The following is a 27165-nucleotide window of genomic DNA, read 5'->3' as shown; positions in this document are numbered from 1 at the left end:
GTTGCCAAACCTTTCTATTCTCTCTAACCTAAAAGAACTATCTTAAACAGTTTACCCTTACTTACCATTCAAAAAGACACATTACACGATCAATTTAGTATGCGTAAAATAGCGCCAGTATGCATAAAAAGGCATCAGACAGATTGACTGTTTTGGTAATCTCTTATTTCTACTTCGTTTGAAGTATTTTAAAAGAGATAATGTTTTACACAGAAAGTGTATGTGTAGTGTAGAGTGTATCGGTTATCTTTCTGTCCTTTTGGTATCCAAATTCTTTCATGCTGATGTAGTCTTTTCTATAAATCACAACAACGATACACAAAGCAAAAATAACAACATCGTTTGATAGATTTTGGCGCGTGACCAGAGTGCTTCAATTCCAAACGTCCAAAGGAGGTATATTGGGATGACACATCGTCTGTAGCCAAGGGAGGAGATGTACTGAAAAAAAAACGACACGACCCCGTCATCGGTGGACGCGTGGCGCCAGTTCTAAAAAGAGAAAGTGAAAAACAGGGAAACAGATTATTTGCATCCTTCCGTTGCTAATGCTAACGAGGGGGAAAGGGGACGAGGGGTAAAGGGAGAGGAAAACTAGGCAGAGCCAAGAGGACAACCGGCGCTCGAGCGGTTGATTGATGACGAGTCGGTGGATAAATTAATGCACGATGGCGGATACGGCAGTAGAGGTCGAGAGGATCGCGGCCTGACAGGTGAATCTCTCGATCGGGAAGTGTCTGATGAGGTGTCATCGAAGCTTAACACGTTAGACCAACTTCCTGTGTGTGTGTGTATGTGATATGGCGGGACGGGTGGCTCTGTTTTGGACCAATGACGCTTATTGATTAGGTAGTCGAAAGGCGGAGGCTCGTCGAACATCGATCGATGAGAAGTGATTTATTTGCGGCGCTGGCTGTCGGAACTGCATTCAAACAGCTCATCGATAATGTCTGCATGGAGGAAGTGGGATTGTCTGCCCATTATTTGACTCTAATTATGTGCGAAATCGAAAGATAATGACATTTTTGTAAGGTGCAAATAATAGGGTTGGGATTTGAGGCTAACATTCATTTCACAACATTATGTTTATTGCATCATTTCTCTCAAGAAATTTGGCATGCCAAAACGGTAAAACGGAAATTGAATATGACCTTCATAATACTGCCCACCCCGCGGTTTTCGCGGAATTCATCCAGCATGGTGGCATGAAATGTGTCGCTTAATAAATTTGCTGCTCCAATTGAATGTCATTTTCTTTTCCGAAATAAAATATTCAAATCAATTTGCACCGTTCTGAGCGCCCGGCTGTTGGTTCCCACTTTCTCGCCAGTAGTTCATTAGATGGCTGCTTTGTAATCTCGACCCCACTCCCCCATGCCTCCGGCGGGTGTGGCACACCGCCCCACCGTGCCCGAGCGATGCTAACGAAAATGTGGATTTATGGTAATGCATTCATTAATCCTGCGTAATAATGCGCACCATCGTTACGTTGTAAATTCCGTTAGCCACTCCGCGGAGCGGACCCAAGATATGGGTCCTTGGAGAGAAATTCTTCTTTCGGGCCGGTAGGAAACGGGCGACCAAGCGCTGCGTCGCTTGCGTTTGAATGCGGGTCGGAGATTTTGAACGGCTCCACTTTGTCCTCATGATCGGCAGAGGGATACACAACCACACCACACCAAACGACGGTCAACGATCGGAACAGGGCGAAAAAAAAAAAAATAGAGCCCGTGCGGTGTAAGGTGGCTTAAAACCTCAGTTAAACATTAGCCTGCATCCATTTCTGCGCGAGAGTGTCGCGTGCATGAACATCCACCGACACCAGAAACCAATCGTTAGAGGGATAAATGACACATAAATTAGCTCCGCAAGCTCCGTATCTCGAAAGCACTTAGCAGCGCTGCCGGTAAGAGTTTACACAGCTTTGATACTGGTAAGGACCGAATCATCCGTTGACTTGGGACTTGGTTTTTGGGAACGCAGCGGTTGGCGATTGGGGTTTGGATGCGTATCGCTGGCAGAACGGGGGAGAGAGAGAGAGTGAGTTGTGGATTTAAATTTATTTATGCAACATATTGAACACGGGTCACGGGTGGAGACCACCGTCTTTACTCCCGCTTGAACGTCCCATTTCACGGCTGAAATCCCCTTTTGAATGATACTGGTGCGCGGTGCCGCTTGCGTTTGCTGAAACCGTTGTCGTTGAAGATGATGGTATCTGTGGTGGTTGTGCTTGCAGGACGACTTGCAAATCTCTTTGCATCTTACCCATTTGGTTTTGCTCGGGGTTTGTACCGTACCGGGGCTATTAGCATTTCGGTAGCTTTGACTTTGTAATGGATTGGGCAAGAAAATCGAATGTTGATGACCGCGATGCTGTAGAGCTGGAGCCGAAAGATGGGGCAGAAAAGATATAGGAAAGAATGGCAGTGATTAGTGCGTTGGTGTTTTGGTGAGCTGTAACTGTAAATTGCTAAACGTTTGTGGTAGCTATAATTTCGAACGATGTACAGTAGATATTTTGAGAGATTTGTATTACTTATGATTATTGTCTGTGTCGCTAAATTTGGGCTCTAAGGCATCAATGGTGGTCTCTAACGCACCTATTTTTGTCTGTAAGGCGACAATTTTTTACTCTTGTAGGAATCATGATAAATTTAAAAAAATCTGATCTAAAAATTACTTGATCAGATGTATGATAATTTTACATTACAAAAAAACTAAGAAAACTGTGTAGTTTGAGTTAAATTCAACAAAATTCTTACGACATTGTTTGTACCATAAATACAAGCCAACTTTGTTCACTCTATTAAATTTACGAAATTAACATACAGGGTTTCCCACGATGTATTGGTTGGTTCCCATCAATTTTTGGTGGGTTCCCATATTATTTTGGTGCGTTCCCACGATTTTTTGGTCGATTCTCAGATTTTTTTGGTCCAATTGTATTGATATGCAATCGGAAAATACCAATAAGTTATGGGAACGAACCAAAAATCTATGGGATACGATCACAAAATCGTGGGAACGCACCAAAAAATCATGGGAACTGACCAATAAATCGTGGGAAACCCTGTAATAATTGTTGTACTTTATACTATATTATTCACATTAAAAATGGCTTTACTTAATTTGAATCATAAGGTAAAATCTTGTAAACAAAAGGATTGACTTAAAGTCAAAAATTGATGCCTCAGAGGCAAAAATTGTGACACGCTGTCACACAAAATTGATGCCTTAGAGAGACAAAATATGCGATTTCAAGCCAAATTTTACAGGAACGAATGTATCTTTATCTTGTAAAACATATTTGAAATTTCGATGTTTGAAATTTGATTCCATTAAATACCTTTCTTCACCGACCCCTCGAATAGTCATGTATGTGTTCAGAGGTTTCAAACTATAAGACTACAAAGTCTCGGCAAATTATTAGACATAAGTCAATTTTAATATCAATCACTCAAGCAATCAAGCAAGCAGTTAAATTTAAAACTTGTTTTCCTTTGTGGTCTTTTCTGACTGATATTTGACGTCTAGTTTTGAGTTTCGTGATAGCGGAATCCTGATAGTTGTATCAAGTGTAAAACCAGTTATTCTACATAGTTTTCTTGTACGGTTTCTCAAAGCTGTTGTCGTTTGTGTGGTTTTCGCCAAAAGAGATTGTTATCTTGTTTTATAACATTGTTTATTCTTATTGGTCCATAACCAACGCATCCAATAGTTCGACTAGGCTATAAGTTAGTTATAATGAAGTCTGAAATCGGTTGACTAATGTTGTTCTTTGTTTTCTTTTCAGGTATGTCATCATAGCTTTGTTAGAGTATCAGGTGAGATAGCAGTGCGATTAAACATTCTTCTGCTTAAAATGACAATTGGCAATGGCTGAGATTGACTGAGTTCGCTGAAATAAGATGAATGTTGTTATTGTTTTGGGTAAATTCCATTTCCTACCAAAAACGAATTCTACTGGGACAAAAACAAGCGAATAATACAAGACCAATTGAAGCGTATGAAGATTTTATACCAGCCCTAAATAGCTATGTCCAATCGCCAATCATCTTAGACCGTTTCGGTTATGATAGCATCCCCTAGCATCTACCCACCAAGCTCGGGTCACCATTACCATTTTCATGCTCAGTTGCTCGTTTTTATTTTCAATTTACTGCAAAATCAATCGTTCGGCATCGCCGATTTTAATGCTGCCGCCTTAATGCTGCTGCCTGGCAGTGATGCTCGAACGATGGATCGTGTAGTCGGTGGGGGGAAAAAATAAGGAATCGCAACGCTGTTTTCCCGGGTTTTCACGTTCACTTGAACATTAAATTTGCGTTTAATTTAATATTCCATTCGTCAGTCAGCCCGCCAGGGCTGAAGACCATTTTGCACCCGCAGACGGCGATAGGCAAAAACGGAAAGAAAAGCCAGATTCGGTTTTTTTGCGTTCGGTTTTCCGGGCAGTGAAGGCGATTTCCATTCGCCTGGGATCGATGAGCCGTATCATTCGGCGGAAGGAAAACATTGTTCCGGCGAGCATAGCGCGGGGCGAGGAGGTAGAAGTAGGAAAGAAGAAGCCGGGAAAAGGCATTTTGATGAGATTCGCAATTCTTCTCAGGGCTGGGCGTACTGTGGGCGTAATGTGACCAATCAATATGGTTTTAATATTCCGCAGGCGGAATTTTAAGCGCAAAGCGCAGGGAAATCATAGCTAATGTCATTGAATTCATTATGGATTTGAAATTCAAAGGTTTAGCATTTATGCTTTTGGTATGATGCATGTCTCAACAGTAGTTAACTATTTAGATGCAAAGAGAGATGTAATGAAACCCCACCATGATACGTTCCCATGTCTGTCGCAACCACAGAGCGTTGACAAAACAACATATTTCGCGCTCGAATGTGCAAAGACAACCGCAAAACCGGCTTTGGCAGAGCCCGGGATGCACGGGATTTCATTGTGGTTAATGGTCTTACCTTTCGAAAGCTTGTCTGCCGGCTGCTGTTTCACGCGAAGTCACCCATGCCACCAGAAAGGATTATTAAGCCTTTGGTCCAGAGAAGCATGTGTGAGTGTGTGGGCTGTGGCTGGTACGTACAGCACGTGCACACTTTTCAAAAACCCAACCCGATTCATAGAAAGAAGCGCGCACTTTCCAGCAAAGGCTTTTAGCAGGCGGAGCTGATATCGTGGTGTATCGTGCCACCGCTGGGATTAAGTGTGCCGGGTACGTGCTTGCGGTACTGCGGCGCCATAGTTACCGCTGGTGGAGCAAAGATGAAGAAATATTATTGCCCCAGTAGGAGGGGCCGGGATGGAGCCCCCCCCCCCGTTAGGACCTGTTTCGGGTGGAGTCGCACAGAATGCCGGCCACAGATAGGAGCAACCAGTTTCCCTGCTTCGCATTTAACGTTCGTTTTGTGTTTTAAGATGGGAGCATGGGTTGGAAGGATGAGATAAAAAATAGTTGGAGGTTGGGGGGACACATCCGGCTAGGATGACGATAATCCGCTTCTCGAGATATATAGCCATAGTCCTTGGGACAGCTCGAGTGTTGTGAGAGAAAGGGAGAAGAGCAGGAGCTTAAAGGATGGCTTGAAAATGGGAGGCAATGTTATCATTTTCTCTTGCTCTCATTGTCTTGCGGTGAGATGAGCGGTTGCATCTTTTTCCACCCTACACCCATCACAAAACAGTGCCAAGCGGAATCTCGTTTCAAAGAGTAAATCCTAATGGAAAAACTCAATGCTCGCAGAAAAGTGTTTTGCAACGGCGTACAAATGTGTATGTGTGTGTGTAAGCAGACCTTTTTTCATCTTTGCTTCGTCCTCGTCGGCCAGCCAGTGTGGCAAAAGATTAGGAAAATATTTCATCACGTTCGATGCTTTTTGCTGCCCGACGCTTTCGTGCCTGGCAATCGGAGAAGAGGAAACTTTCTTCGCCGCCAGCTTGTTGCATGCACGCTTTGGATGATGGCGAAAAAAAAACAATCATCCCGTACTTCCTTACGGTGAAAGCCCTAAGAACGTTTTTCGATTATCTTTTTCGCCCTCAAACTGGCACGCACAAACGGGAGCGGGGCATGAAGCATGAAGATAAAACTGGGAAGCAACAGCTTTCCACTATCATGACCGGAGATGATTCATGCAAAACTGCAACAGCATGACTTGTTGCATCGTGATGCTGATGATTCAGCAGCCAGCCAGCCAGCCAGCCAAAAGGAGAGAACGTTCAAAGTTGAAATCAAAACCGGAAAAAAGCTTCTCGTGTGTGCTGCTGGTTATCGTTTGGCTCCGGTTTTTATTTCTATACAGCAGCTTTGGGGCATCCCACCGAGCGATACTAGATTTGGTAGTTGGTCTTTTGGTTTATTAATGGTGCCCCATTGCCTGCAGTTGCAAAATGGTTTTAATTTCACTTGCACAAAGCATCGTTTTGTGGTATGAGTTACTGGAAGTATTTTTAAATGGTGTTTGTCTCACATGGGATAGGAACGTTATGCGCCTGAGCTTATGCTATTTCACACATACAATCCCAGAGCAAGAGCGATATTAAAAAACACATTTTTGTTGTTGTGGTAGCTGTTTTTTTCGGGACAACGACTTTATGGCGCCATTCGTCGCCTGTGGCAATGTGGCAAGCTCGTGCACCACTTTAGATGGTCATTACCGATAGCCGGAGCCATCGTGTCTCCATCGTTCGGGGCCGGGTTCATCGAGGGAAAGTCGTCTGGTCCAATCAATAAAAGCTGTAAATCACACCAGCTGAAATTCCACTACACCTTTCGGTCGAACGCGGAGCAATTGACCGGTGGCTGGCGCTGGAATCAATAATTCAGCAAAGCAAAAAATAAAATAAAATACCCCAAAGAGTAAACAAAAGCTTCTTGCGCTTCTGGGCCGGTTTCGATAACGGCTGCCAAGGTATTGGGTGGGAACTGGAGCTTTTCGGGCAGGTACTTGCCCGGACGGGTTCGTTTTCATCGCCTAAAAGACAGCTCGCAGGTACGCCCGGTCAACCGTTTCCCAAACACGGCACGATGCCAGTGCTGGGTACGACGCTGGGATGAGCCTAGCCACTTCAGGAAAGTCAGGCCCCGAGCAGCTAGACTTGGCTAGTATTGGTGAAGCGTTGGCTCGAGCTTTAGCGGACGAACAAAAACATTGATCACTATCTTTTATTCATGATCCTTGGCCCTCATTCAATTTCCGTCAACAGTGAGTGCGTCGGGCGGGAAGGAGTGGTATCTTCCGTAGATATTACGGCATCGAGCAGCGATAGCACGCAACTCACGGAATGAACTCGAGCATCCTGCCGGAGCAAGAGCCTCGCGTGGCCAAAGAGTCAATGATTTAGGAATATTGGACGGGGCGGAGTGTGCGCCATGGCGGATATTGCTATGATGAATCACGCCACTTTGCTGTGCAGGCTGGAGGCTTTTGGTGCTGCTGACGAGCAGCGGCGGACACAGCCATTTGCGTGGAGGATGGCTTTGCTGTTTGCTGACCGTGCTGACCATGCGGCAGACGGCTTGATGGTCTTCGCCGCGCGGAAAACAAATCGATGCCGCCAACTATTTTGAGCGCTAGTGGGTGTTATTAATGGTGTGGTATGATTTTGTGACTTGATTAGTGTTTGAGGGGAATGGGAAAAGTTTTGTCATACCTCCAGACAGATAGCATATTTTGAGTTGCTTTGTATTGCACGCTTTTTTAGTCTTTAGTCCGTTGTGATTTAGTTTGTATTTCAGTCCGTTGTGATTGCGTTTAGCAGGTTGTCTAGCAATTCTAATCTGTTATTTTGTGATGCAAAGGTTGGTCGAAATTTTGTCAATTTTCGTCAATTCCAACCCTGTCGCTAGATTTATATGTATTTTATGAGATATCTTGAAAGACAAAATAGAAATTCTAATACCTCTTTCTCCATTCAAATCCTGTTTTTGAACATTTGTTTAAGGCAGACTCCTGATAGAGTCGTCAAACTGTACGACCTAACAACATATTTGCGATGGATTCAAACTTCATATGGAGTCATCTTTTTTACTTAATCCATCATAAGCTTTTTCTGCCGCTTTATATCCTGCCAGTCTAGACAGAGTGAGGATTAAGCAAATGAGAATGAATTAACCATCGGCTTGGAACGAAAACCCTATGACAATGGTGTTGTGTCACTAGTAATTATCCCAATTTTAGACCAAGCAAAAGGGATAACACATCCATGATTAATTGCTCTTCGCGCACCGCAAGCGGAATGGAATTGGTCAGTCAGACTAAAGTCTTTTGTAATTTTGAACACTGTTGCATGACGATGGATTAGCTGGCATCACGGAAGGAAGAATATCAATGTATGTTGCGGAAGTTTTGAAAATTAAAGATATCAAAGATGTGGCTGTTAAGTTATTTAATGCCAATGGAATATTATGTTCGGTAATTAAAATTATTTTTCAGCTATCTAGAACTGTAGTAATTTGAATTTTGAACCTAAATGTGAAACAAAACGGTAAACATTATAACCTACACGCTCGCTTCGTCGTATATATTTTCCAACCCATCTCACAAAACTTATTTATGATAAGCCTCATCGTTGGCAAACTTTTTTAATTGCAACAAGAACGAGCACGGAATAACCAGCAAACGCAAAACTAAAGCCCTGATTGGAAATCGGTTTCGCGGGCCACAGCCGGGGCACGAAATTGAGGAAAAAAAATCATAATTAAACAATAAGTTTTTGAAACTTTCCCCTTTCCCCAAAACTAACGGGCACCACCGCGCCACCCTGCCCGGAACCGGGTGCCAGTAAAGTTGATCCATTCGAAGCGCGAAGGAAACAATTTCAATTTGCTGCTGAGCAAGTTAGAGCACCGGGGTCAGATGATTAATTTTTCGTTACCCATTCAAAATGGGTTCGAAAAGTTTCCGCGTGGCGCAAAAAGAATGGATGAAAAGGCATGACTTTAAATGCGCTTGATGCACAGAACTCGAGAAGCGGCATTTGAGGTACAAAAAAGGAGAAAATGGAAGTGTTAAATCTTTAATCAGTTAAAGTGGAGAAAATTTATCATCACACCACACCGGGCATTTTTGGGGCCTGGAATATTTATATCACGGTGTAAAGTGTCTATTAATGAAAGATTTTTCGAGACCCGTAATGGAATGTAAGAAAGTTGAATGATCGCGATAAGTTCTGGTGCTCCTTTTAAGCGACACACAGCACGTGAGATCAAGAATTTTGTCGCTGCTCAACAAGTTTTGCTGTACGAATGATTTAATATGCGCGACACACAACTGGGCCCAGCTCGGTATGAAGACGTATTCCATTCCATTAGCTCTGTGGATGGTGTTTTTTGTTGTTCCTTTTTTGTGATGCTTCACTTCTTTCGTTTATCCACGCACGCATTCGGCTTATTTCTTTCGGCGCTTATCCTCGGACGCTTCCAACAAGCAAAGAAGGAAAAGTCCAACAAAATAAAACCGAATCCGTACAAGGTCGCTGGAATCGCGATGGATGCGTGCTCGGTATCTTAAAATTTAAGAGCATATGCGACGGATCTCCGTCGTCCATCCATGGCGCGGTACTTAATATTCCGTGCACAGGGGCCGTGGCCGATGAAAGCCTTTCAGAAATTGAAAATAATGCTTCAGCGAGCGACAGTCGAGCGCGAGCGTGCAGTGAGAGTCGGTGAAGACGTACGCCACGCCAAATAGAAGCAGAAGAAGCAAAAACACAAACACCAAAAAACCAGAATTCATCTGGGGCATGAAACGAAATTGTGTTTTTATTCAAAGCGTGTCGCACGCCCGCTTGTTGCATCCTTACGCAGGGCGGCCGAACGCCGAACATGTTGTTATGCTACAGATGGTTATGCTGTGACGTCAGTAGTCTGGTGAGAAGAGGAAGGGAGCTGTAAGGCATACGGACACGACCGTACGGCAGACCCAGAATGTGTCGTTTCACTCGCGTTGAACGGTTGCCAAAAAAATGCAAATCGCGCGTACAGCAGGCATACATCAAACCCTGCATCCGGGAGTTGGGCCCCAATGGGTTTGCGCGAGCTGCCACGGTCCTGTGAGCTAACCCCGGTTCGGTGCCGTTCGATGTACCCCGGCCTGCATACATATGTACGATGTCGGACAAATCAACAAGCGCTAACTCGCCGGGTCTGCTTCTCCGGTGCAACTGACACCAGCGTGGGTTTGGGACGTCGGGGTGATAGATTTTGGCCCGTGTCCAGAGTGCTCCAATTTCGACGTCAAAGGGTATATTAGGACGACACTTTTCCCCGCACACGAACGTTGTCTGTAGACAGGAGGGGGGAGGGGGGGGGGGGTTGATGTGGAGCAATAACAGAAAGAAGAAAAAAAGCTACACGTCCCCGTCATCGGTGGACGCGTGGCGCCAGTTCTAAAAGGATAAAGTGAAAAACAGGGAAACAGATTATTTGCATCCTTCCGTTGCCAATGCAAACGATGGGGAAAGGGGACGAGGGGTAAAGGGATAGGAAAACTCGGCAGAGCCAAGAGGACAACCGGCGCTCGAGCGGTTGATTGATGGCGAGTCGTTGGATAAATTAATGCACGCTTAGCAGGCGGGACAGGTGGGCGCGGTAGAAGAGGTCGCGAGCATCGCGGCCTGACAGGTGAATCGCTCGATCGGGAAGTGTCTGATGAGGTGTCATCGAAGCTTAACACGATGGATAAACTGTGTGTCGGTAGGTTCGTTAGAGTGGGACGGCCCTTACGTATCAATGACGCTTATTGATTAGGCAGTCGATGCGAAGCCGGTTGGTCGAAAATCGATGGGAAGTGATTTATTTACGCTGCGTGCTGTCGGAAGTGCATTGCGAAAGCTTTTTGATGTTTTCTTGCTGGATAGAGTCAAAACTGTTTGTAGATTGATTGATTTTGATTACTTTTAGAGATCTACAGAGATGGGAGTTTAAGCTAGAAGGATATCAGAAGAATTGGTCTGCAGTTTGGTAAATATTTAATTTTCTGTTATATTAAATCCTCCAATAGTTCATAATTTTGGGTCATAAAACAATATAAAGCGATAAAGACAAACGTTAGAAACGATTGAGTTATCTACAAATGTTCAAACTGTTACTTTGCAATTATAAGGCTGAAATACGAATTTCATCGACCATTTTACCGAACCTGTTGGCTTAAGATAGGCATTGATTGTTCAAAAGACAGCCAGGAATAGAAATTATCAATTGCTCATTGCAAGCAAAACTGTTCCACTGCGATTGATTTTTTGAAAATAAGATGCCCAGAAAATCCCAACCCAACCTGAACGATATTTCAAGATGCAGCCCATTTTTAACAGCACAAAAATAGAACGGCTATTTTCACGCGGGCTGTTTACTGAGCAGCAGGATTGCCACTGAAGTTAGGTTCATGCCCGACAAAAGCGCATCGTTTTCACATCACAACGAGCGTTCAGGCCAGCGTGGCTTTCAGTGCTGGAGCCAGCAAGTAGTTTGCCAGCGTTATGTGGGATTAAGTGGGCCGTGGGACGTGCTCGTGGCCGTGGCCATTGCTACCGCTGTTACCGAGCGAAAGATGAAGAAATATTATTGCAACCAACGCCGGTAAGTTGCAGACGTCCTATAGTAGGGTGGGGTGAGTTTATCAGGGTATACATTGTTGGGAGAAGACAGAAGCAACCAGTTTCTAACTTCTGGTCGTAGCGTTCTTGTGTGTGTGTAGGACAAAGTTAGGGGGGTTTGCGCAATGGAAAGTCGAGGAAACCAAGTGCCCAGCGTGCTCTGGCTGACGATAATCCGCTTCTCGAGATATATAGCCTTTCTTGGGACCGCTCGAGAGTGCTCAGTGTGTGGGTTTAAAAGGATGACTTGAAAGCGAGAGGCAATGTTTTCGCGGCTCATTGTCTTGTGGCGAGATGATACGTACTTTCGTTTGAAAAAAAGACGCACCCGAGTGGTAGGCAAAGATTGAAGTAGGAGTACGCAAGATGAAAATAAAAATTACCAGCAGCCTGTTGAAAGTGATGAATTTCAGCAGAGTTTGTATTCGCTTACCGAGCAGATGGTAATTTAATTATTTAATTCGTGCTTTTTTAACTTCCTGGCAAACAGATGCTTATATCCTAGCCTCAATTGTTTACAAGCACATTTCTGTACAATCTACTTACTTTGAATAACATATTTTCCTTGTTGTAAGTATAAGTAAACAAGGTTTGAATCGAAATCTTGATATGAATTAAGGGTACGATGCATCTGGGTAATTACAATAACTGTTTCATTTCATTGCGAATCTAGAAATTAAAAGCATTTTGGCAGTTTTAACCACGGCCATGGTACATGGTTCTACTATCAATCTGATTAAATCCGTCACTTTTCAGATGACTGTCTAATAGATGCATTGTCGTTCAGATTCACACACACACACATACTAAAATCATTGATTCAGTGCATGAAATACCCACAAAGAGTAAATAAAAGTTTCCTCTTCTTATGCTCCGATAACGACCCAAGGTATTTGCAGCAGAGGTTTGGCGCAGGTACTTCAAGATACTCAAAGAGTCGTTCCATTCGCCCACTTAAATACAGTGTGCTGGATATCCCGGTCAACTGTTTTCCAAACACGATCCAGGAAACTCCCCAGGAAAGCCAGGACCGATGGAAAACTTGGTCGTATCGGTAGCGTTGGCTCGAGCTTTAGCGGACGAACAAAAACATTGATCACTATCTTTTATTCATGATCCTTGGCCTTCATTCAATTTCCGTCAACAGTGAGTGCGTCGGGTGGGGAGGAGTGGTATCTTCCGTAGATATTACGGCATCGAGCAGCGATATCACGCAACTCACGGAATGAACGTTCAAGTGGAGAGTGTTTGGAAGGTATCCAAAGTAGCGGGAACTCGCGTGGCCAAAGAGTCAATGATTTGGTAGTATTACGTAGGGTGAGTTACTATGATGAATCACACCTCCCATTTTTTTGTGCAGGCTGACAGGTAAGCAGCGGCGGACATTGCGTGGAGAGTACGGTTTTGTTGCTGTCGAGCTGACCACCAGTAGACCGTAAGCGTCCTTCGCCGGGCAGAAAACAAATCGATGAGGAAAGCTTTACCGCACGGGTATGGGTGTCGAGTAGGTATTATTAATGGTGTGGTGTGATTTTGGAGACAGCGAGTAAAATAGCTAGAGAGATTAATAGTTCGTTCGCTGCAGTGAAGGTTAACTTCAGGTCCAATTGGTCATTCGAACTAATAGCGCAAACACTGGAGTGTGTAAAAATAGGAGGAAAAACGAATAGAGACATTCGGCATACGGCGTACAATTGCAGATCGTAAATTGGAACTTGTTTGGAAGTGGTTAGAACAATTATCTACTAACCCCACACGACGGTACCGAACGACGCAAAGGTTGGGCGGTTTTTGTTTGCCATACATTTGCATAACAAAACGGGTTTGTGGCGCAAGGTGCACTTATCTAATTGAACCGTTTTGTAGTGTCTAATTACCAGTGAACCGAGCACCGTGGGGGCACACGTGTGGATAGCTAGACTCGCCGACGGTACTGGAAGATATGTGTGTGTGTGTGCACTGGGTGTGTGTGCGAGGTTGCAAATGATCCAAACCGAACGAGACCGCAGTGTCAACAGGCAAGCGCTCGTTAGGTTCACTTTGCAACGAAGGACAACATTATTATAATTAACAACAGCTTAATTGTCGAATTTGCTATTGACCTGGTAAAGCTACACGCGGTCAGCCGGTTGGATTAGTGATTGTGAAACAACACGGTGGACACTGTGATGCTACATTGTGTCCGTCATCTGTCCGGCCTGGTTGCGGCAGGTGTTTATTTTGCTGTGCTTGACTTGTTGAAAATCAAATCACTTTGACATTTCAGGCTAAACGTACACACACTTGTGAGCTTTATGTGATCAAACGCTAATAAATCATGAGACGTCAGCTTACGGAGGCGTATGGTCGTGCTACCGTCTATTGGAAAATGATAAACGTCAGTTTGCACTAACCTTCTCGAGGTTGTCCCTCTCCTTAATCCTATAACACATCCAGCGTTTCCCTATCAATAGCAATCAGGCTCATAAAGAAAGCCTCCTAGGGTTCGATTAGGGCGTCGTCGCATTGTTGCCGCAGGACGATAACTGGTCGCGTGCTACGCCTCATCAAGCACTTTTTTTTTCGGGGAAGGATGGTTCAAGGCTCGAATCATTCGGGAGCTTCGAAGAGGACCGAGGGAATTAAGTAAATGGAAATGAATTAACGTAGCGTGAAGAAGGACGGGAGGACGTCCCCTCACGCCGGAAGGAAGCTCGGTGACAATGGTCGTGTCACCGTTAATTATCCGAATTTAGGGACAGAAAAAGGTATAAAGAACGCCATGATTAATTGCTCTTACGCTCGAAGGGACGGCTTAAGTGACCGGTCTAAAGGCTTGGATCAAATGGTGGTGGACCCTCTGCAGTAACGCTGCGGGCTAGAGATACTGCGGTCAAAGAGAAGCCATAAACGCACAGAATGGTGTATGGAGAGCGAAAGAAGAAGAAGAAAAAGCTAACTATGACAAACCTATGAAAGTGGGACAAATTTGTGTAGGAATTGATAGTATTTTCTACGTTGCATAATTTATACCGTTTAATGGATTGAAGTGAATATCCTTTTGGGGGAAGTTTTATGTCGGCAGGTTAGCTTGGGAAGCGTTAACCTGCATTGGTTTATTGGCAAGGTTTTATATCTACGAACGCCTTGATGATGATAAAGCTTCTAGTTACGAACGTATAGCTGAGCTTGGCTCCGGCAGATAATTCGCTTTGATGTTGACGGCATAACATTTACGTGAATCATGCAAATGAGATTACACAAACAAATTGTTTGCCTTGCAATCAGGTAGATCATGCTCTGCAGGTGCTGGAATGTGCTAGAAATAGCGATAGACAAGACTGATTTTTGTTTTTGTTTTGAAGTTAAAAAGGATGCTCGAAGCAAGGCATATGATGTGAATATTTAAGCTTTGTCTGGTATTTTAAAAGGAGTGTTGCCTGCCGAAACAATCGTTTGATATTTTCCTAGACCTAGTTATCTTGCCCGGTGTTTAATTTTTGGACTCGAGTCTCTCGCTACTCGTCGCGAAACGGCGCAAATCTTGTTTATGAAAAAAATCATCCTAGGAGAGATAGATTCACCGGACCTTTTAGCTAGAGTTAATTTCCACGTACCTGCTCGTATTTTAAGAAACTTTAGGCTACTAAGAGTTGACCAAACTAGACGTGCATATAGCGATAATGAACCTTTGACTGCGATGGCTATTAGATTTAATGCACATTATGACTCTTTTGACTGGAATTCCCTAAGTTAACCTGTTTTTCTTGCTGTGATACTCTGTGTTATTTATTTTGTGCTGATGTTACATTGTACCGTGATGCTTTATGTTATTATAAGTTTAGTTTATAAGATCAGTGATAAGGCCAATGATGGCCAATCACTTAACATTTACAAATAAACAAATAAACAAATAAACAAATATTTGACTCCAATTAAACGTTAAATACCACCAGTGTCATTTACCTGGAAACAAATCGTTCTAAAAAACTCGTATATATTTCACTGATTCTTCGAATGATCCTTTGCCTTTGCTTTTAAATCCTTTTTGTTATTCTCGGAACAGGCTTCTCCAACTTTGCACCGATGTTGTGAATCTTTGTGTTACAAAAAAAAAGTCAAACATTTGCATTTTCATTCCAGCGCACCGATGCGTGTGAAGGCATCGTTCCGAAAGAAATCATTTGCGGATCGGCGGTGGCGGTGGCGGAAAGTTTGAAGAAAATTCCTTTATCGACTTTCCATCGATTTGCCCACACTTAATAAAACGGTCGAACGAGCAGGCTTAGTGTGCTCTGCCCTGCCTGCCAGCTTAACAAAGGCAGGGGTGGCAGAGCATAAATCTTTCACGCCTCCCCCCATCCCCTCCCGTGGTGGTACTGTGTTCTGGGAAAAGCTCAACACCACACCTCAACCACGCTTTGCACCGTGAACAATGGGCTAAAGTTAGCAAATTTTCGTCAGCTTAAGATCGACCCGTTAGCAGCGCGTTTGAGCTACCCATAAATACTTGTGGAGCTCGGTGGCCATACCGCCTGGTTGGCAGTCCACTCACGGCTTAGCTCTCATTTTCCAGGTGCAATTAATTGGGGGCAAATCCGACCGGAGTGATCGGATTGCGGCAATAGGCCGACGTGACGGGCATTTGTAAGTGAGGAGGGACTTTCTGCTATCGGTCGGAATCGTTTGCTGCCGGAATGCCTAGGAATGCTGCTTAAAAGGCGCCCCAAAACTTCTCGCAGCGGTAGAACTGTGAAGAGAGATGCAAATTAGCGTCAATGGGTGTTTTAATAGGACTCACGAAAGCGTATATAAATACGGTTGCAAAACTCCGTTTTCGTAACGCTTTGCCTTGACATTGGGGGCTTTAATCGTTTTGTACTATTGGAAGAACGATTTGCTGCCGATTTGTTTAGTGATTTATTGCTTTTTAAACAAATTTCTACATCATTAACATAAATGTTTTTGGGCTAGGTTTATAAAGTTTTAAAGATGCTCTTTAATTTTTATGAGGATTTATGAGCATCAATGTTTTATGGTCTCTTCCAGGATGAAACGAAATGTGAATTCAAGTAAATCCTAGTGGACTAAAGGATTAAGCATTGCTGTTTTTGTAACAATTTGTATGTTTTACTTAATAACTTGTTGAAAATTAAAACATTATAAATGCTATTTCCCAAAAAGAAACACTTTTTGTTACAAGTACGTTCAATGTACATCCTGCAAATCCTTTCAACTGATAAATTTTTCCATTATTTACCTAGCCTAAGTGAATGCCAGCGTAGTGCCAGCGGCAATTGTCACACGTTTTATTTGCTGTCAATACGTAAAACCTCACGAACGCAAACGTTTCCAATCAAAGGGAAAATACATCAATCCTATTTACCTGCTCTCAGTTCCCGCCCGTCACTGGCCTGGTGCATGGGAGGGAAGGAAATTGTCAATTTCAATTCCATTTCGCGCGAGCTAGAGCACCAACGACACCGGAAAAGGTATGATTTGTAACGGCAGCAGCAGCAGCAGCTTGACTCTTTTCACTCGCTCTGGATGTCGATGATTGAGACATAAATATCGTTTTCCAACTTTTGGCAAGCTGTACACCTTTTTTTTTACAGTTGCCACGAATTCGCCACCTATACAACTGACGATACGACGATCCGTTTGCAGTGCTGCCAGCGAGCGGTACAAAATAGGAGCAAAATTTATTAGGCAACCGGCAACACCGGGGCACCTTTTCCAACTGTTCCCCGGACGTGCCGGGAAGGCTCGGGTGGGTGTTGGATTCGGTTTCACTTTCGATTGATCGGTACGGAACGGCGGATCACCGAGCGGAATGTCGACCGTACTTTGACCGAGTAGCTAAAGTGGTTTTTCGGGAGAAGGAAAGGTAAAAAAGAACGCTCACCACCAGGCCACACACCAAAACGTTTGAGCTTCAGAACACGGCGGCGCTGGCTCGGCCGAACCGTGTGCTCGATTGATTCGATACACATTTTAACTCTTTGCTTTGCTGTGAGTACCTAGGGCACCACACCTGGCCGCAGTGGATGGCACCTCGACCATTGGAGTAGCTTTACCCTCAGCTGGAAAAATGGCAATAAATGATGGTGTGGAAAATTTATGATGTCAACGGTGTCGTACATCAACAGACACCGTGGAAACTCTTTTGCCCCGTTCCCCCGGCGTGTGGAAATTTTGCAACCAAAGGGAGAAAGAAACGGAGTTTTGTGCGCGGAAGTGAAACGGAGCTAGGTGCCAATTTGTGGCGGAAAACACGTTCCATCAACATTGTAAAAACGCGAGCGAAAGCTTGCCTGCGCGCGTGGTAAAAGTGTCACCACGGGGTTAGGAAGGAGTCGTAACGTAAACTGAAGGGCTGAAGCGTGTTCTGTTGGCTGGTCTCGATCGTACACAGTACCTCGATTCAATTATTAGGGGTGGTGGAAAAGGGGGAACGAGCAGATGAAAAGCTTCAACCGGGGTACACATTCGTTTGATGAGGTTTTTACATCGCCGGTTGGCGGTTGTCAAGTTGTGCGACCCCGCGACCGCGAAAGCATGATGAATGCGATAGGAGTGCGTGCAGAAAGCATTAAAATTCGACGACCGCGACTGCTACCGGGTTGCTCCCTTGGCGACGGTGGAAACTCATTTGCCTAAATTGTGCTTTTACTTATAACAGCCCCTCCATCCACGGCGGTGCGGTTGTGCGATGGAAGGAAAAGTTATTCCATTAAAATTTTCACTTCGATCAGTTGCTAGTGGATCCTGATGAACGTGTTTGTAATAGTCAAATTTGCGCTCTCTGCTACTTAAATGGCTCACACCGTACTGGAAGTGGTAAACGAGGAATTCATATTCTAGCTGCTTCTACATTGAGAATTTTAAATCGTTTTTTCGAGTTGAAAAATTCAGTAAAACGTGAATTTCTCCATTGAAAATTGAATGCTTTTCCCCGTAAAGTTGAAAGTGAATTTCTCAATAACAGTTTAATTTCAAAATTCTTCAGCGCCCCTCCTCATCAGACAGGGGGCTAAACTTTCAACCCTCGCCTTCGTGCAAAAAGCGGACCTTAATGCGGGGTCACCTCACCGGGCGACTCTTCTTCGTGCCAGGCGTCGGGTGCGCTGTAAATTCTATTTACCGTCCGGTCTGCCACCCGGCAAATGAAGCTAATATACATAAATAAGTAATTAATCAACCGTCCTTCGCGTTTCTGCATTAAAATAATTTATTATTCCATTATCAGTGAGAGGGCATTTGCATTTCCACGGGCAGGGTGGGGGAAATAAAGCGCGTACAGACGTCTGTCGGGTGGGGGACGCTAGTGTAGTTTTGTAACTATATATGACTGGCAAACGGAAGGGAACGGCTTGAGAAAGAAATCGAGGGAATGCGAAGAAACTGAAACTCTCTTATTGTATCGTTGTATTTTGCTTTGATTATTGGCATACGCTGGTCGGTGTGTGTGTGGAGTCTAGTACTGGTACCGACCAAAAGGTTGTGATTTTTCCTTTTTTTTTGGCTTGTCAATTAGAGGAAAAGATTTATTAACAATCGGGGTTTGGCTGCAAAACCGCTGGGGCGGTTGGTTGTTGTTTGGGAAAATATTTCCCAACCCTATCCGATACCGATAAATCATACCGATACGTTAAGCTTTTCGAGCGCATTTTCGTTTTGAGTTGGGTTTGGCTTATTTGTTTGCAACAGTGATTAGAAACGATGTGTTTTCATTTTTGTTTTATTCATTTGATTGTTTTCAATTGATAAGTTTGGCCTTGTTTGTTTTATTCGAGCTGACCAAATATCAGCCTGAAAGTATGCAAACATAGGTATTTTAGCGTTAAGCCATCATTGCTCAGGCTTAATTCAAATGATTTTTTTACGTTGAAGTTCTATCACATAATTTTGTCAAACTTTTCAGATTTTTGCAAACAAATATCAATCGTTTTGTTATCTAGATAGGCTGATTCATATTTTTGTCTATAAAACCACTTGTAAAAATGCAGGTGTAGTCCTCGCAGAAAGGTACTAATTTCCCATTAGCTCGCATCGCATAGCGTGCCCAAGCAGGAGTGCAAACATTCCATCCACTTAATTCCCACCAAAGCTAACATTTCGACCCAAAATTCTATTCACTCAAGCACACCTAATTTCCGGAAGTGGACCCCATCGTGTTGCCAATGTGTTGCGCCCATTCACGCTAACCTACCCAACCCGTCACAGCTCTGATTGGAAACAATTTATCACGTGTCCGCTGCTCCAAAAATCTTGCCATATCATTCCTGTACTCCCTGCCCCCTTCCATACCTTTTTCATCCTTTTGGTGCTGTAGTGTGGAACCCTGCGTAGCGAGTCGCTCATCGATATCCGGTTCCGGTGAGTCGCAACAACTCAACAGGAAAGCTTTCATACGTAGCAAAGTACGTACGTACATAATCGGAACCCCCTGGGCAGGATCCGAGTGACCGTGTACGAGGCTCTCTAGCGTTGATGAATGGCCGCCCCATTGGACAGGAGTGGTGCGTCATTGTAGAGAGGGAAAAGAAGGAAAATGATAGAGCAACTGTACCCACACTCAACGGCGAGAATCAACAATCCGCTCCCAGCAGCTCGGTTGCCATGAAAAGCGTAGCGCTCTCGAGTAAGGCCGTTAACGAGTAGTGGATCCACCGTTTGGAATGATAATCATTGAACTCGGTTGGGCTTTTTTGTTGTTGTTAGCAAACGACATATTCCACACATGTGTGCATGAGTAATACAATTCAACACCCACACACACACACACACACTTTCACATGATCTACTATATCGGAAGTGCAGAAGAATAAAAAGAAGTGAAATAATCTCTAGAGGCCATCCATCATTTTGCAATTTTTGGCTCATCACTATCATTATCTGGCCGGTTCAGTTTAATCATCACCGTTTCGTCATCACCGCTTTTGCACAGCGGCAGCGGAGAGCGTCGTCATAATCTTCGCACGAATTATCAGGCCCGGTCATATCCGTCCGCCACATCGTCATCACATGTGAAAAGCCCGAGCCACGACTCCTCTCTCCTCCTACGCCTGCTGTGCACGTGTTTGTCAGCTGCGTGGTTTGGTGAAAGATGGATGTGAAGTACGGCTACGCGACGGTGAACTGATAAGTGCATCGGTTGAAGTAGATGACGAATGTGTTCGGTGCTGCGCTGGTGGCTGGTGCCTCATGCTTGCGTCGATGGTGTCGATTTTCTCTCCGCGCATCCATCACTCTCGAGAGCGATTGATGAAGTTTAGAGAAAAAAGGATGATGCAATTCTAGCGTACAAATTTAATGACATGGTGAAAAGTGTGCCAAATGGAAAACGGTTCAAGCTTTAGTGTTAAATTAATTTCAACAAGATTTTTAGAAAATTAATGACAAACCCGTAAGTGTTTTGTTAGGCGTCATCCAGCAGCATGTTATAAAATATAAGGAAGCGTTAGTAATTTATTAAAGGTTCACTTTATACTCAAATTACGGAATAGATCACACAATGAATCTGATGTAGTAATGGCCTTTGTCAAAGTTATAAAGCTGATCTTTCAGTCTGTCAATATACACAATATATATTATCCAAGTAGTATTTTCCCAAAGTGGATTAAAAATATTAGGAGGTGGAAAAGGGTCTTTGGGGGTCGCCATAGTTGAGGGACTTTACGTCATTTTAAAACCGTTAACCATTGGTTTCCGCTCATGAAGCATAGCAAATAGAACAGATTTCATTTGTTACTATGTGCATTTTTATATGTTTATTGATTTTATCGAAAAGAATGAGGTATATTAACAAAAGAGTTGATGTTCTAATCTCACTTAAATAGTCCATGTGTCTCGTAGATAATGAGGAATAAATATGAAAATAGGGAAAATAAATGATTTTTCTTAGTTTTTATCTTCAAACATTTCGAAAACAAAAATAAAATAAGTAAAACAAGTAAATAAAAAAGTAAAATAAGAAGACGCAAAGCACCAAATATATTTTTAATGTATATTTAATCGAAAAAATGTGGTAGATCAATTATATGAACCAATTAAATAAATGTAAACAAAGTTTGAATCCTGGAGAGCTTACGCCAAGTGACGAATTGTCACAATGCTCTTGATTCCACCTCCTGATATTATTAAATCACCTTGTTATTTTCCTTATCCAATTGACAGTTGCGTTCCACCATATTGCATTGGAAAATTATGCCGTTATCAGAGCACATTGTCATAACAAAAACACTAAAATTCAAGGTCGAGTCCCGATAAGCCAGAGTAAACGTCGTTCTTTTGTAATAAGTAATATATTTACAACAATTTGATTCCTCTACAAAATGATAGTGAAACAAAGAAATTTGACTCGAGGTAGTCGAAGATTGAACAAGAGAAAATAAGCTTCTGAGTATGGTAATTCAAACTTAAGACCGAAGAGACATTGAAGGATACAACCGTTCTCGCAAAACAGCAGAAGAATGGGGTAATGAACCATCGTGTCATGTTTTTGTCATTACATCGTTACAAGAACTTACCAATCCGTACATTAGCAACCTCAATTCATAAACAACCAACATTAGCCTTCGGGGCGCATAAGGATACAGAAGTGGATGCACTGCTCGAAGCACTGCTCTCCCCCTTCCCTTCCAATCGCTTATCGTCGCTGTCGATGACGTTGCAATGGCAAAGGTCGAACGACAATCACAACAGCGTATACATGGTTAAACCCGTTGGTTTTTGCCCCTTCCCCAGCACGCTCGACACATTAGTTCCCGATGTCGCTCCCTCGCATTTCGCTCCCTGCGAGGCCATCCCCCGATGGCATGATTCTTCAGAGCGAGTTCAGGGAAAGTACAACAACAAAGGGGATGGGAAAAAAGCAAACGAAACTATGGTTCCCACATCACGAAGAGATAAGTGCGCTCGTGTCGATAATGATGTATGGCTGTTGTTCATTTTCAGCTCAGCGCTGCCACGCTGCTCGTTTTTCCTTCTGCTGTGAGCCATTCCGTTCGGTGGAAAAGAAAGTCCGCGTCCGTGCCCGAAACATCTCCCAGCGCTCGGATCGATAATCTCGTGCGGCACTTGGGTGCTCGCGTAGGTGCTTCATGCTCCCTTTTTGAGTTTCGAATTTTCGCGGGAAAAACTACTAGTGGGAGTGTGGATGGTTGGTGGGCGGTCGTGAATAGGAGAAAGAAATGCCAGGTTCTAAATTTATCATACACCGGTACACGGGCCCTCGCATTCTTCTCGTTTGCTCACCCCCGCTTCCCGGGGAAAGCCATTCCGTGAAGCGCAAAGGTAAAAATAAAGCCAAGAACATTACAACAACCTACTTGCCGCTAATGTTTTCCGGTATGTGTCTCAACCTACGCGCGCGCACACACCCACACAGCAGCACAACGACACCTGGCTTGGAACGCCGAGTCACAGACAGCCCCTAGTACGGATCCCACGTGGTACCTTTTTCGCCGCTGCGCCATATGGCGGGCTAGAAATGGGTGGAACACTCAGCCTGGCCGGTCGTCCCGGTCACTGACAAAAGTAGAACAATGTCAGCAAAACGGCTGCAAAACGGCTTTCTCCACCCTCGCCCGCACGGCAGGAGGTGTGAGTCCTCTGTTGGACCCAGCAGAAACCTAGAGACTGGTGCGGTGTGGCGTGTGTTGTGTGCGGTAGCGTCGTATAAAAAAGGATCGTCGTCAGGATTAATTAGGTTAACCTGTTTTTTTTTTTGTTTTTTCGGAGACATCCACTGAACGGGGTGAAAACGCTGGTGCTAAACTCACCCACCGGGAAAGGTTTAGCGGCCTTCCGGGTAGGCGATTTGTTTGAACCATTCAACGTCCATTACGTTGCGCGCCCGCAACGTTGCGTGGCGCCTAGCCGCAGGGTCGGGTGCTACGGTTGACACGGTTCTGTGCTGTGCTGCTTCAACCCCTTGTTTTTGGCGCGGGGGTTGAGTTTTTAAAGCAGAGGTGGTGGTTGACCGCAGTGAGTCAAAACCAAATGAGAAAAATAGAAGGTCCAAACCCTTCTGCTGACTTTAACCCCAGTGAAACCGCGACCGGTTGCGTGGGGAATTTAATTTTACTCTCTGGTGGCTCGGTTCGGTTTCGGTGGTGAACTGTTCTGCAATTGAACTTTTGCAATTATATGTGCCGATAAACTGTTTTATGGTGGCGTGTGTTTGATTTGGCAAATCAAATTGTTTGGCCGTACGAATTAATTGTATGTGCATACATATTAAGAAATCATAGCGGTGTGGTTCAGTGCGCTTGACCATTATTTGGCGATAGTGGAACGAATCGATGCGATGAATTTTGGATGGTTTTTATGCTTAAATACATTCATTTGGCAGGGTAAACTACGGTTGCTTATTGATCGCTTGATCAACCGCATTCGGCATGACGCATTGATATACAATGATGATAAGCCGGTTTTATCGGTAATCATTCGATTAATTTTGTTGATGCTTCAGATAGCCAACAGAGAACAACTGCAGGTCAGGTTCAATTAATATAAAGGGGAAACAATCAAACTCATAATGTGAGTTCATTGGATTAAGGTAGCAGGATATGCTTTTTCCGTCCGCTTTCCGTGAAAAATACTTAATTTCATGTTTGCATATCCTGTAGGTATTGGCAGGACACGAAAAACACTGTGATACCTTATGAATTAAGCTTTGTATATACTTTATGCGAATGGCTTCAGTAATGGTTTTAGATTAATTTATACACCGAAAAAGGAACGATTTGTTGCAATCACCTTCTCGAGCGCTTGAAAGTATGCAAAGGATTAACATATGATGATTTGGAGCGTGGCCACGGCAACAAAAGCTGTTGACGTATGTCATAAATGGTACTAATTTATTTATCAACTGCAAAAGTGGTTTGAAAAGACTTTTTTTTATCAGAAAAACAACGGTCCGGTGAATGAACGACAACATGACTTTATAAACATAAATAAATGAAGATTTTTATTTCATTTAAAAATCAACAAAGACAGTTGAAAAACAAAATCAAATAGCTACACAAGCGTTTGTTTTTCTTTTGCAAGATACATCAGGGTTTGTCAACTTTATGTATATTGTTTCAGTTCTTGGTTGCGAAACAATGACTTAAGCAAACAAAAAGTGACAAATGCTTTTAGCAAATACATTTTAGCTTTTGTAGTAATTGTTACGTAGATAATTATTAAAAATACATGTTTATGGCGAACGAAGGGTTTTGTTTTGATATGACTTGCAGATATGACGTTACAGAACCCATTTGCAATGTCGTATTCCAATTCACAGTTGATCCTAACAGGATAATGTAAACAAAGTAACTTGAACTCAACAAACCATAGCTTTGATGAGTTTTGAATGATAATTTGCCCTTGTTTCAAAATGTCAGCAGCATCTGGCACTGTAAATCGCTACCGAAATGCCATCATTTTCTTAACCTAGAGCTTAGTTTTGCGAATTTTGAACGTAATACCATAAAGATCCATAAAATATTCATAACCATTAGCAGCGGCTTGCACAAACCCCCGTTTAGCTGTGTGCCCCCTTGACAAGTGCCATATTGTAAATTCAACGTTACCGTACATTATCAACTCAAGCAAAGATATAAGTGGGAAAGTTGTTCGAGCAAGCTGGTTTTTTCGCTCTCTCCTATGTCTCGCTCTTTCCTGGATTTGCTCCATTCTTTACGGATGATGAAATTGAAGGAAATTTTTGCGGAAAATAATTTACATACTAACGGGCAGATGTTTTACACGCCCGTGTGGTATGCCGATATGGCGTTCACCTGTTTTTTGGTTGAGTTTCAGCCCGTTTGCTTGGTTCGTCCTACGGGTCGCTAAAGGAAGCGGAACAGCAGCGAGATATGCTGGTGGTGGATACGCTTCACAAACTTCCCATTGGCAAACTTTACTTTTTACCGCGTGTTTGTGTACGCGCGGCTGGGTATGGGCGTATGTTTCGCGCGTCCCACAATTAAGACGTTAAATGCGTAAAGAACGAGACAATCTTCTACCGCCGAGTGGATTGGATTGAACCTCGTTTTGCCCAAGTTGCTTCCAGTTGTTGTTACTCCTTTCTTTGCCTTTCTGTGTTGTACCACGAGCGGCGTAACCACACGAAGCAGCCAACCGGTTAGCTGAATACATAAAGCTTTGAAAAGTTGAATAGAAAAAAAACTGTCTTTTTCTTACTTTTGATGGCATTTCGGTACACACAAAATGGTGGTAGTATTTATCTCTGTCGTTCTCTTTCTCTCTCTCTCACACACACATATACACCTTCTATCTCGCTTGCCGTTTAAGCGGGTGAAAGTAATTTCCACATTTAAGTACACTCCGTTCGATTTCAATACTCCAGCAGCAAACTTCTTCTTTCGCCGCTTCCATAGACATTTCTGTGCAGATTTGTACGGTGCGTTGGTTCGGCGTTTTTACGTGATTCTGTGATACTTTTGATTACATCTGCTTCATTCGAAAACACACACATGCTCACGCACTGGTCCACAGAATACGCGTCGTGCAGCGCGGGTTCTGCTTAACGTCTTCAAGAGCATCACTTCACCATTGCCTCCGGAAGCTGCTGGACGTAGCGCGAGCGTCTGTATGGATGGGTGTGTCCGCATATGTGTGTGTGTGTGTGTGCACGTTTTGTTGTGTTTTTATTTGCACACACCAACATGTGCGGCAACAATTTTTCTTTCTTTCTTTCTTTTCTTTCCTGCTCTTCCCGCCCAAGGGGGACCCCGGTTGCTCCGCTGGGGGTAGATGGGCGTTTGTTTGCCACTCAAAGCGTAATCCCCCGAAAGCTGCCTGGGAAGGTGTGCGTGAATATGCTGCGTACGGTAATTTGAATTTGGATATGTGAATTAATCTTTTATTTCATCACTTGCTGCGGTGCTGCATGGGGGAAAAGCGTTTTCCCCGCGCTGGGGTTGGAGGGGGCAAAATCGATGCCATTACTTTGCCAAACAACGGCGGAGATGAGTTACTGTTGGTGTGGCGGTGAAAATGGGGAAAAGTATTGCTAAAAAAATGGTTTCTGCCATGGATAAGTTCCTGGTGTGTGATGTGTTTTGAGTAGAAAAGATGGAGCAGAAGAAAAGGTGCAAAATTGTAAATTTTATGCGTGAGGATGAGAAATGAGAAAGTAATTGAATCTCGACAACTAAATTGAATCGGGAATCATTTCAAGGAAATGTTTGTTAAATTCTGAGGAGGGCATATAAATAAGTAAAAGCAGTAACAATATTTGCCTATAACTTTAATAGAATTTCAAAGCATAGATATTTCTACAACTTTATTTGCGTATGACTATTTCTAGTTATGGAAACTATTTAATCAATACAAAACTCTTCACATTATATTTCGTCTTAGGCGTGTTTTATTCCAGAACATAAAAATACTAAAATTCGGTAATTCTTGTCTCAGTTCCCTTTTTCACAGAGCTTCTGGGCTGTCTCGATCATCATATTTGTTCTGGAATTTTGCATCTCTTCTATGTAGGAAGTTTCTACCCAATGTCTTTTATTTGCCTCCAGCTAACAGAGCTCAATTTACAATGAATGTATCAGTATATGAGT

At 43.5% G+C, this 27165-nt stretch overlaps 1 protein-coding gene across 2 annotated transcripts in view; it reads left to right on the top strand.

Annotated features, from left to right (window-relative positions):
- LOC120950889 (potassium voltage-gated channel subfamily KQT member 1-like) overlaps nt 1-27165 on the top strand; it is a 162571-nt gene that overhangs the window by 9048 nt on the left and 126358 nt on the right. The window contains exon 2 of one of the 2 annotated variants that reach the window (XM_040369303.2): nt 3797-3827. The exons of the other annotated variant lie outside the window; for it this stretch is intronic. The gene's annotated coding sequence lies outside the window, so the exon portion shown is untranslated. The remainder of the gene's footprint in view (nt 1-3796; nt 3828-27165) is intronic. 2 annotated transcript variants of the gene reach the window in all.

This window comes from Anopheles coluzzii, chromosome 2 (genome assembly GCF_943734685.1).
Source record: "Anopheles coluzzii chromosome 2, AcolN3, whole genome shotgun sequence".
NCBI classification, from domain to species: Eukaryota; Metazoa; Arthropoda; class Insecta; order Diptera; family Culicidae; genus Anopheles; species Anopheles coluzzii.
Note: the sequence above shows the minus strand (reverse complement) of the source record. Positions and strands in the feature narration are given on the sequence as shown.